The sequence below is a fragment of the Camelus bactrianus genome, chromosome 3 (genome assembly GCF_048773025.1).
Source record: "Camelus bactrianus isolate YW-2024 breed Bactrian camel chromosome 3, ASM4877302v1, whole genome shotgun sequence".
Classification (NCBI taxonomy): domain Eukaryota; kingdom Metazoa; phylum Chordata; class Mammalia; order Artiodactyla; family Camelidae; genus Camelus; species Camelus bactrianus.
In genome coordinates, this window is record NC_133541.1 from 70,094,424 (window position 1) to 70,106,516 (window position 12,093).

Below are 12,093 nucleotides of genomic sequence, written 5' to 3' on the forward strand. Positions count from 1 at the left end.
GACAGAGACTCTCAAGAGTAATTGTCACCCATGCTTATCAAGCTTATGCCTTCCAGTAACATGTAACATGCACAATGTCAAAAAATATTAAAGGTAAGTGCAGTGATTTGAATTCAAGTTTATCTGACTGCTCAATTCCACTACTTACCCAAATTTAACATATAAAAAAACCTGCTTTTCTGCCTTGTTTATGCTCAGTTAATGAATTCTGCATCCACCAGTCACTCATACTTGAAATCTAAGAGACAGCTCTGACCACTCCAACTCCAGTAATACCCACACTCAATTTGTTTATGAATTTTGACAAATGGGTGGCAAAAACATGTTTAAATAACTCCCTGCTTCCATTTTCTCTTCCATCACCACGTGTTCAACACTTTCTAATCTCAGCTTTCTCTAAGTCATCTTTCATTCACTATCTGAGTTATCATTCTTAACTGTAAACCTTTACATATTATTTCCTTGAACAAAAATCTTTCAATTATTGTAATTGCAAACCGGATAAAGTCCATACATCCAATCCACTCATTCACATACCTATTGTTACTTCTAGTTGTATCCCTCGCCACTCAGCCCATGTCTTTTTGGCTTTGGATTCATTCCATCATTGTTTGGTATGTGAACATGCCAGCCATTTTTACACCTTCTCTTATTCTTTTGCTCATGTTCTTCCTTCGGCCCTTATTTTCTTCCCTGACTAGAAATCCAGTTCATCACTGATACATTTGGATTTGACTAGGTCAGTTATGCATCTATCTCTCAAAATAAACTGACAGGTTTTCAGGGAAGAGTCAGGTATTCATTTTCACAACCCTCCTCTTTTTCCCCTGGAGACTCCACCATCTAGAACTTCTTGCACATAAAAGCTCAGACTGAAATTGTTGTTTCACAGCTACAGTGGGATAACTGTAACTTCAACATTCCTAAATGAAGTTTTGAGACACTGGGAAGACTATAAAAGTGAAAAAAATCCTAGTAACTAACTTTTTAATAAATTACAATGTGACAATCACATACACAAAAATTCCACCATTGTATTATACAGTAACATTTCAGAACACTTGACATGAAACTGATCTTCAAAAATTTTAGAAATAGAAAAAACATGTAAAAAGGATGAGAGCTCAGAAAAGCATCACATTAACTCAAAATTTATACCTATTCATATGTTTTCTAAAAATTAAACACACCTCAAGGAAAATACAAACTTGACACAAAAACTTCCAAATCATGAAAGGGAAAAATGAAATGAGTAAGTCTTATTTCAACAAAAGTCATAAAAGACAAGAATATATAAGCCTAATATAAGAAAGCCTAATAAACAAGAAATATAAAATCAGCCAGGATAAATATGACAAATAAAAGATTTGTATAACAAGAGTAAATTAAGATTTAAAATTTTTATATATTAAAAAAGAGGAAAGTAAATCTATGTATATGTAGTTTATACTATAAAAAGTAAAAATGAGTAAATAAATACGTAGGCAAAAATATGAGATAAAGATAAACAAATATTGTAAAATGGAAGTTTTATATCAGATAACACTACTCAAGAAAAAGATCTATTCTGTGGAACAAATGTGAATCTTTCATAATGGGAAAAGCTATATTATGAGTATTTATAAACAAACATTCCTTCAATGTAGCAGCAAAATATATAAAGTAAAGTATCTTTTAGAAACAAAGATCCTTTTTCATCCTCCCTCCCTCTTAAAAGAACTCATATTAGGAGACAATAACTTATTTCCCTCAGAATTCACCAGGCTGAGGAGACAAACAAATGATACAAGAGATTTAAATATCATCCTCAATCCTAGAATTTTATACCATAGCTTGCAGATATATTCTTTTAAAATTTACAAATATTATTCATAAAATCAGTTGTCATTTGTCACAAAGATAACTCTCAATAAAATTTCCAAATAGTAACTATAAAGTCAACATATCCTTACTTCAAGGCAATACAGCATTTTTAACATTAATATAAAACAGAATTTTAAAAAATCAATCCTCTAAATAATTTTTCTTAAAAGAGGAGACTAAATTTTTAAAAAATCTTTTTGAAATTAATACTAATAAAAACATTATATGGAATACCTATGGGATTCAGCCAAGGCTCTATGCAGTAAAAAATATTCATTGTAACTCCTTTAATTAGAGAAGGTAGAGAAAATAAATGACTTATGTATTTAACTTAAGAAGGCAGATAAAGAACAATATATTAATTGAATTTAGGTGGATGATATTTGGTGGATTTTAAAAGTAAGCCCCTCAAAAAAGTTAGCATGTAGTCTCACTTGTTTATTTTTGCTTTTGTTGCCTGTCCTTTTGATGTCATAGCCATGAAATCACTGCCAAGACCACTGTCATGAAGATTTTCCCTTACATTTTGTCCTAGAAGTGTTAGTTTCAGGTTTTATATTTAAGTATTTTATCCACTTTGAGTTGATTTTTGTGTATTGAGAAAAATAAGGGTTCAATTTCATGTTTTTATATGTGAAATCCAGTTTTAGCAACATCATTTGTTGAAGAGACTACTTCCCTCATTGTGTATTCCTGGCACCCTTATCAAAGATCAAGTGACCATATAAGCATGGATCTATTTCTAGAATCTCTATTCTGTTCCATTGGTCTATATGACTGTATTTATGCCAGTACAATACTGTTTTGATTACTGAAGCCTGATAATATATTTTGAAATCAGGAAGTATAATACCTACAGCGTTGTTCTTTCTCAGGATTAATTTGGTTATTCATAGTCTTCTGTGGTTCCATATGAACTGGAGAACTGGTTTTTTTTCCCCCTAATTCTGCAAAAAGTGACTTCTGGACTTTAATTACATCAAGCATAAAAATCTCTGCACAGCAAAGGAAACAATCAACAGAGTGAAAAGGTATCTACTGACTGGGAGAAAATATTTTCAAAGCATATACCCCAAAGAGGTTAATCTCCAAATAACATAAGGAACCCCTATAACTCAATAACCACAAAACTAATAACCCAATTAAAAAGTGGGCCAAAGACTTGAATAGACATTTCTCCAAAGAAGATATACAAATGGCCAATAGGTATACAAAAAAATGCTCATTGTCACAAATCATCAGGCAAATGCAATCAAAATCAAAATCAGATATCATCTTACATCTGTCAGGATGGCCATTATCAAAATATAAGACAAGTGTTGGTGAGGATATGGAGAAAGTAGAAACTTTGTACACTGTTGATGAGAATGCAAAATCGCTCAGCCACTATGGAAAACAAAGAATTCTTTGTTCTTAAAATTCTTAAAATTTTAATAATAGAACTACCATATGATCTAGCACACCCACCTCTGGATATGTATCTGAAAGAACTGAAATCAGAATCTCAAAGAAATATTAGCACCCCAATACTCATTGTAGCACTATTCACAATAGGTGTGGCATGGACACAACCAAAACAACCAGACACAACCAAAACAACCAGACACAACCTGAATGTCCATGGACAGATGAGTGGATAAAGAAAATGTGGTATGATACATACAATGGGAAACTATTCAGTCTTAAAAAAAAGAAGCAGGAAATTCTGCAATCTGTGATGACATGGATGAACTTTGAGGAAATTATGCTAAGTGAAATAAGCCAGTCAAAGAAAGATAACTACATGATTCTACTTATATGAGGTATCTAAAATAGTCAAATGCACAAAATCAACAACTAGAATGGTGGTTACCCAGGGCTGGGAGGAGTAGGAAGTGGGAAGTAATTGATAGGTATAAAGTTTCAGTTAACTAAGATAAACTCTAGAGAGCTGCTATACAACACTGTACCTATAGTCAACAACAGTGTATTGTATACCAAAAATTTGTTAAGGTGATAAATCTCAAGTTAAGTATTCTTATCACATTTTTTAAAAGCATGATTAGTAAGAATAAGAGATGGAATTTTGAAATGACCAACAAAACAGGCAAACATATAGTGATCCTCAAAAAGAAAAAAATCAGAGAGAAATAAAAAGTAAACAACATTATCAATTATACCAGGAATATACTGACACATAAGATTAAAAATTATATGGGAAAAAAATTACATTATGTTAAATTTAGAAATATATAGTAGTTTATATAAGAAATATATAGTACCATAAATTACCAGAGCTGATTGAAAAATTTGGAAACCTAAATAAACTAAACTATAAGCGGAAATGCTAATCAGTGATCTTTTTCCTTATTCCATACTATTTAAAATATTTAAGAGCACAGATAAAAAATAATTGGTCTCCAATTTATTTTAGAAATCTAACTGAACCCTGACACCTAATGCTAACATACATAGCACAAAAACAGAAAATCACAGACTCATTTCATTTATAAAGATGCAGTGGATTTGCATTTTACAAGAGGATTAGGTTCTGAAATCAGTCTCTATGGTAAAAATCTGTTTTTTAATATTTGAAATTACCCCTAAAAATCCCTTTAAAATGCTCATAACAACATAATATGCTGCTTTGTGTTTGTAAACCTGGTCAATACTATATTACTCTGTAGGTACACCAGGTTATAACAGATTAAATATTTGCTTTGCATTTAGTGGCCCTGTTGGTTGAAAACTACATACACTTAAACACCAGAATAAAAAGTTATCTTAGAAAAGTCTTTCACAATGAGAGGCAAACAGGAACTAAGTTCATCTGAATAGACAGATTCCTGTCTTCCTACATTATGCTCATTTCAGAGGAAGTGAGCCATTGAGTAGAATGGCAGAAAGGATTGACCATACTAGTTAAGATTCAGCATTTATTTTGCGCTTGAAGGAAACTCACTTATGATAAAACCATATCTAGAAAACAAATGCAGACTCTTGTGTACCTATATACCTAGGTGTAAGCACTACCGTTTAAGTAGGGAAAGAAACAAAAAAAAAAAAAAAAGGAAAAGGTAGAAACAATAATGGTCACTGACACTACCAGAATTCCAGAATTTGGCATAGTACTTGAGGTCATGATTGAAGCAATATATCAATTGAAATAAGTCAGAATTAAAACTTTTAAAATAATGAGACAAATTTTCATTACTTCCAAGAATACAACACTTACTTGGAAAAATAAAATTTACTAAGACAAAATATTATCAGATGTTCTAGGAGAGTGTGGTAACTAGTTCCAGGCCCAATATCAATATACTGAACTTAATATCTTTTTCATAAACTAAATCTTTTTGAAAATGAGAAAATAACTTCAAATCCACAGTAGCAGCAAAAACTATGAAACATATAAGAATAAATCAAATAAGAAATGTGTAAGATCTCTAAAATAAACTGCAAATCTTATGTTACAAAGTATATAAAAGTTAAGGGAAATACATAATATACATTTAGATGAAAAGATTTCATATCATAAAAACATAAAATGATTCAACAGTAAACACCAAACTCAATCAGATATCAGAAGTTATTTTTTTTGGTGGAGAGAACAACAGATTTATTCTATAGCTTATCTGGATGAGTAAACATTCGAGAATAGCCAGGACATTTTTGAAAAGGAAGAAAAGGAAAATAAAGCTGAAGTGTTTTAAATGTAGTATTGATGCAGTAATGAACAATAGATGAGAAGAAGCAAGTGAGTCTAGAAAAGGACACATACATATACGTAGAATTAGTATATGGCAAAGAGAAAATTTCACTTCAACAAGGAATAAATAATATGATGATACTATCCCTGTATCATAATGAAAAGTAAACTATAAATGATTTGACAATATAAATTTTATGTAAAACATATTTGAAAAATATTTTTGAATATTCCTGAGATAAGAGAAGACTTTTCTAACCAAGATATGAACAAGAAGCCATAAAAGAAAGAACTGAAAGATATGACATTAAAATTTTAAAGTTCTTTATATTACCAGTTTATAAACAAAATTGAAAGAAGTGATACAAGAAAAAACTATTTTCAACATACATAACATAAAAGAGTTAATATCCATGATCTATTAAAGGGTCCTGTAAGTCATAGTGAAACAGGCTGTTTTAGAAATCTAGAACCAATTCTCACATGAAGTACAAAGATGAAAGTATAAGAACGTTTATCACTGTATTGTTTCTAATGACAAAATATTAGAAACAACCCAAATGTTCATCTGTCAGACCATTTTATTTTATAGTGAGAATGTTTCACAGGGTAAGCAATGTGAAAGATCCAGGTTTTCTTCACCATATTTCCAATACTTTGTAATGTCAGTCTCTAAGTTTAGCCATTTTGGTGGTTAAGCAGGGTCATCTAACTATTGTTTTAGCTGACATATCTTTTATGACTGTTGGATTGAGCACCTTTTCATATGGTTATTGGTCATTTTATATACTCTTTTTTGTCAAGAGCCTGCTCAAGTTTTTGTCATTTTTCTTTGATTGTCTTTTCCTTACAGATTTATTGGAGCTCCATATATTTAGATATGAGTTCCTTGATGAGAATTTTGTACTGAAATATCTTCTCTCAGTGCAACTTGCCTTTTTGTTCTCTCAGTGGTATCTTTTCATAATAGAACTTTTTAGATTAAATGAACACCAATGTGAAAAGAATATCAACATTGACAGAAGAGTGCATAGCCACAGAATGATATGTACAAAAATATCACATCAGCTTTATTTGTACTCGTGAAATTTAGAAATCAAATGTCTATCAGCAAGAGAATATATTAAATAAATTATACTACATTTATACAATGGAATGCCACATTCATAAAAAAAAGAAATTCAGCCAAACACAACAATAGAGATCAATCTGGTAACAATGGTTAAAACATCTACTTTAACAGCAAGAATAGATCTATACTCAAGGACAATGATGAGTTGAGTAGACAAGAGAGAAAAATTGCATACCATCTAATTCCAATTATGTGAAACTCAGTAATAGGCAAAATTAATCTATGGTGAGAGAAACCAGAATGGTGTTTACCAGTGGTTCTCAAATGGCATGATTTTTGTCTCCCAGAGGGCATTTGACAATGTTGAGAGACATTCTTGGTTGTTACTATTGAAGGAAGGATTGCTACTGCCATTTAGGAAAAGAGTGCAGAGATAATTCCTATTAGATACTATCTTTTATTTTATTATTTTCTGCATTACATTGGACAGATATACAACAAGCAAGGGTGAATAATTTACTTAAATTCATTAACGTCTACAAGCAAGCAAAAAACACTCGAAATGGAAAGAAGGAAGAGGGGAAGGAAAGGAATTTCTAAATAAAGCAGAGCTAAATCCTGATTCATTATAACATTCCAGAGGAACATAGGCAGTGATGGAAAAGAGTAGAATGAGGCAAGAATTCTTTTTTAATGTTTAGTATTTCCGCTTTATTCTTCTTTATAATTTCTTGTTCCTCCTTCATATTACCAATATTCTCTGTTTTCTGCAGATACTTATTAGGCTTACTTTCAATTAACTGAACTAGCTTCTCTATTAATTCCGGTTTGTCTAGGACACACTGTGTTATCTTTCTTTTATATTTATGTTCTTCACATTTCTGGGGGTTTTTTTCCCCACTAAATTCTGAAAAGTAAAGAGAAATCTAGGAATGCATCAACTCTGGCCATTCCAGATGGTTTGAAGGCTGTGGAATGCCCAAGGCAAAAGGTACCTGTAATATCTCTGATTTCAAGCCCCTTCATTTGCTATCCCCTCAAAAGGCAGCCCTAACATTTAAGAAATATCTTTATAAGTCTCACAGGGCACTACTCCTACAAGAGCTCACGCCATAAGAGTAGAGATTCCCAAATTTGACTGCATATTATAATTACATGGGGTGATTTACAAAATATACCTAAGTCCCAGGCCCCAGAGAATCTCACTTGGTTTCGGCTGTGACTCTGGCATTAGAATTTTTCCCCGGATGAAATGAGTAACCAAGACTGAAACTAATCTTACAAGATTCAACTTACAGAGAAGAACCAATTATCAATCTGTTTTAATCTTTTCCTAGTAGCAATACCCTACTGTAGTGGTTCTTAAAACATAGCATGCTTCCAGATCATGTAGTGGGCTTGTAAAAGCTCAGATTCCTGGGCCCAGCCCAAAGTTTCTGAATCAATAGCCTGGACTGGTACCTAAGAATTTTCAATTCTAACAAGCCCCCACGTGATCCTTATGCTATGGGTCTCATTCTCTAAGAAAACAACTGCCCTACTATATCGATAGATAGATAGATAGATAGATAGATAGATAGATAGATAGATAGATAGATAGATAGATAGAGATAGATATACAATTTATAAAAAGTACATTAATACATCTTTGGTAATTGTCTTTTCACTTTTTAAATTCAATTATTTGAACAGAAAGTGTAGTATTAACATTCAGTAAAAATATTTCAATTTAAATGAATTATAATTGATTTTTTTAAAGAAAATTGCTTGAAACTTTGGGGTACTCAAATTAAGCAGAAAAATCCTAGAATGCTGAAAACCTCACATTGGAAGTTACTGTTCTGACATGAAAACTTGGAAATTATAAATAAAATTAGTAACCTTTTAGTGATCTTAAAGTTACTATATAAATATTAACTTAATTTTCTTAGTACTTGAAAAATATAAACCTGAACACATCATTTCTTAATAAGCCCCAGTGAAAGATAATTTTAAACATGCTGTAATAATCAAAGTAGAGTTTGAGCTACTGTATTTTGATTTAATTGTCTGCATTAAATAAACCAAATAAAATCATTGCTTTGGAGAATTTTTTATGATGATTATGCCTGGAACAAATATACTGAGAGTTTATTAAACCTTGGAGATATAGGATAACAGTTTTTTGTTCTTTTAGATCACATAATTCTAATAATGCTAAGCCATAAATTAATTTATGTAATTGATATTTTCAGATCATATGATACAGATTTGCGATGTATTTTAACACTGCATACTATATTTTACAGCTAAAAGTTAAAAATGCTAACAGTAATTATGTTAGATGTGACTACTGTCCCATCGCCTAATGATTTACTTTTTATGTTTCTTAACCTATGTGAGGCAGAAACTGCAAAGCTACAACCTATACAACTTTCATCTTCCAAAGAGAAATTCTGCATGGAGGTCATTCTTACATGGAAGCTAACTCGTAGGCACATAGCATTACACTGCTGAGAATCCTTCACAGAAGGCAGTCCAAAAACGATGGTGGAAACTGCTGAGCTAGTGCAAACTATTTTATCGAATCTAAACTTAGTGGGCTAGAAACTTGAAATATTTTTTTCCCCTACTCTTTGCCTTCAACTATTCTCTAACAAGTCTTTCTTTCTCCACTTTTCTCCTTAAGGACATCTTTAAGTCCACAGTAGGACAGAAATGATAGTAGGACAGGAGTGATAGTGTCCTTTAAATACACTCAAAGAAGTATCTGGTCTTCATTTGTCCTCAGCAATCCCTAGAATACAGGGTACTTAAGCCTCCCTGTCCTCAGTTTTGGTTCCTAGTGACCAATTTCCAGTTATAGCTAAGACCTATTCACCACTCTGTAATATTGGTTTTGTAAAAGAAATCATGTTAGCCTCAGAGCATGTAATTCTTAATGCAATTAATTATTGTTTTTTCCTTAAAGTCTGCCCTTTAGATTCCATTAAATGAAATATTTTTCTGAAATAAATCTGTTTGAAGCTCAAAGGTAGTTGCTCTTAAATATATGAACTGATCTTTTTGCACAATTTAAAATTATTTAGAAATATATTAGAGTGTATGTGTTATAGAACTAGCCAATTCGAATGTTTGAGTTTCCCCACCTTCCTCTGCCCCTACCCACACAAAAAGCTTATCAAGATTCTCTATTCTGAAAATCAAAAAGAGAAAAAAGTTTTATTTATAGTAACTGAATGCTTTCATCCAATCAATGCTTTTCTATAGAGCCACCTACCTCAATGATAGAAACTTTAATAGTATATTTGACTCTAAACATCACAAAACAAATTTTCAGAAGAAAAGCGGGAAATCTAAGTACATTAATTACATAGGACACAGATAGTGTATGCTTATATTTACTGATTTGCAGAGTTAAACTGATAGAAGTTGAGCAAGAGACATAAGCTGCCTAAAGACTAATTAGAGAAGATATGCTAGAGGAAGAATGTCTTAAATTGGATTCTAAAGGAGGAAGAGGTCCACGAAGAATTTAAAGATGGTGTGCTCTCTTTAGAGAGCAAGCAGAGGGAAGACTACATCAGGATTGACACAATGAATACTGAAGTGAGAAGGGGGTCTAGAAATAAAACCTCTGTTTCTTTCAGACTGGCTACCAACAATTTAACTCCCTAGTGTTCCCACCCAGCTTTCAGTGATGTTACACCTGAAATCAAAGCCTTTATTTTCCTAAATATGGTGGGAGATGGTGATAGAGCAAAACAGGAGTTCCCTGAGTATGACAGACTTACAGACTCAAAAGGGGAAATGGGAGTGGCTTGGGGCTCTCTGGTTGTTCCCAAGCTTTCGAGCCCCAAAAGAGACTACTGTCCCAATGTCTTCTCTAGATTTTCTTTCCATATTATTACAGAAAAGGATTTTTCGGCTTATCAGAGAAATAGAACACCAGCACAAACAAAGTATATTTCTTCAATTAATATATCTGCTTTGTCCTTTAATAAATCAGTTCTTTAAATGAACATTTAAAAATTGAAATCAGTTGATTTTTTTTTCACCATTTCTTGTATCCTTTTCTGATGAACACTTCTCTTCATAGGCATTTTGATTTCACTACAGAGTAAGCTAAATTCTAATTCTAAAATTCCCCTAATGTATCCACTAGACATACAATTTTACCTTTAACAAAAGACCTCTCTCTAGTGACCTCAGATAAATGTCTAACAGTTGCTTTAATTTGAATAGGCCAAGAATCTGAAGTTTGCAGACACTTAAGATCCAGCACTCCGAAGTATAATTCTGTGAGATTGTTTTCCAGAATGAGATTAAATTTCCCAGACCAAAATACTTCCTCCTTCACTACCACTTTTCAATACTATAGTATTAATGGGCACAATTTTTCATTACTATTTGTTTAAAGATCTTTTAACCCATTCTGCTTTATAAAAAAAAAATTTTAGTGGTTTTCTCAGATTCAAATATTTTAAAACCCTAGCTTAACTTAAAGCTGCATTTATTCTCAGAGGCATTCTTGTATGAAACTTATTTAAGAAATTTATCTTTCAATTTTAAACTCATAAGAGCAAAGAATTTTAGAAAAATCTCATTCATATAATACTGTCACATTTTGTTAGAAGTATTCTGTGAGGGCAACATATTTGTGTAAAATGATCTAAGAACACTCTGATTTGTCAATACATAATACAGAAGCATTCCACAAAATTAAGAATTCTTGTTTTACATGTTTGGGAGAAATGTTTTAATGAGAAATCTATACTAGACACATAGAGTTTAGACTTAACCAAATAAAATTAAGAGCATGTATTCCTACAGTAACTTATTTTATTATTTTTATTATCATAACATTGATGATTTTGCACCCTTATATGTAACCCCTTACATTTTTTGTTTGTTTGTTTGTTTTTTGGTTTTTTTTTTTGTTTGTTTGTTTTTTTAACTGTTTTTCTTTACAGAGTCTGGCAGAGAAGTTAGGTATGCCAATTTGAGTCCAGTAAATTTTAGTAATACAGATGAAGTTAGATACTGCAGGTTACATTATAAGGGATAGTTTTTTTAGTTATTTAGTCATATGAATGAAGGGATCAAAAATGCATTTTTTTATTGAAGAGTGATCGTTTATTTTAACTTAGTATCTGTAAAATTTTAACTTAATGTTGTACAGCAGCATACCTCCCTTTTGTATTCTTACAGTACCTCCTAACTCTTTTCTATAAATTCATTACCATTTTAACTTTACTGAAACTGCATTATGGCATTAGTTCCTTCATTTCACTGTGAGGGCTTAAAAAATAGGGACTATATCTCATTTAAAATATCAGTGTCTAACACAGTAGCTCATCCTCAAAACTAACATTAAGATTGTTTCAGGAGCAAATAAAGGACAGTAAATCAATGTAAGAAAACAACTAAAAAGAAAATATAAGAGCATATTGTCAGAAAACATAATGGTATGACAGTATCTTGGAAAATT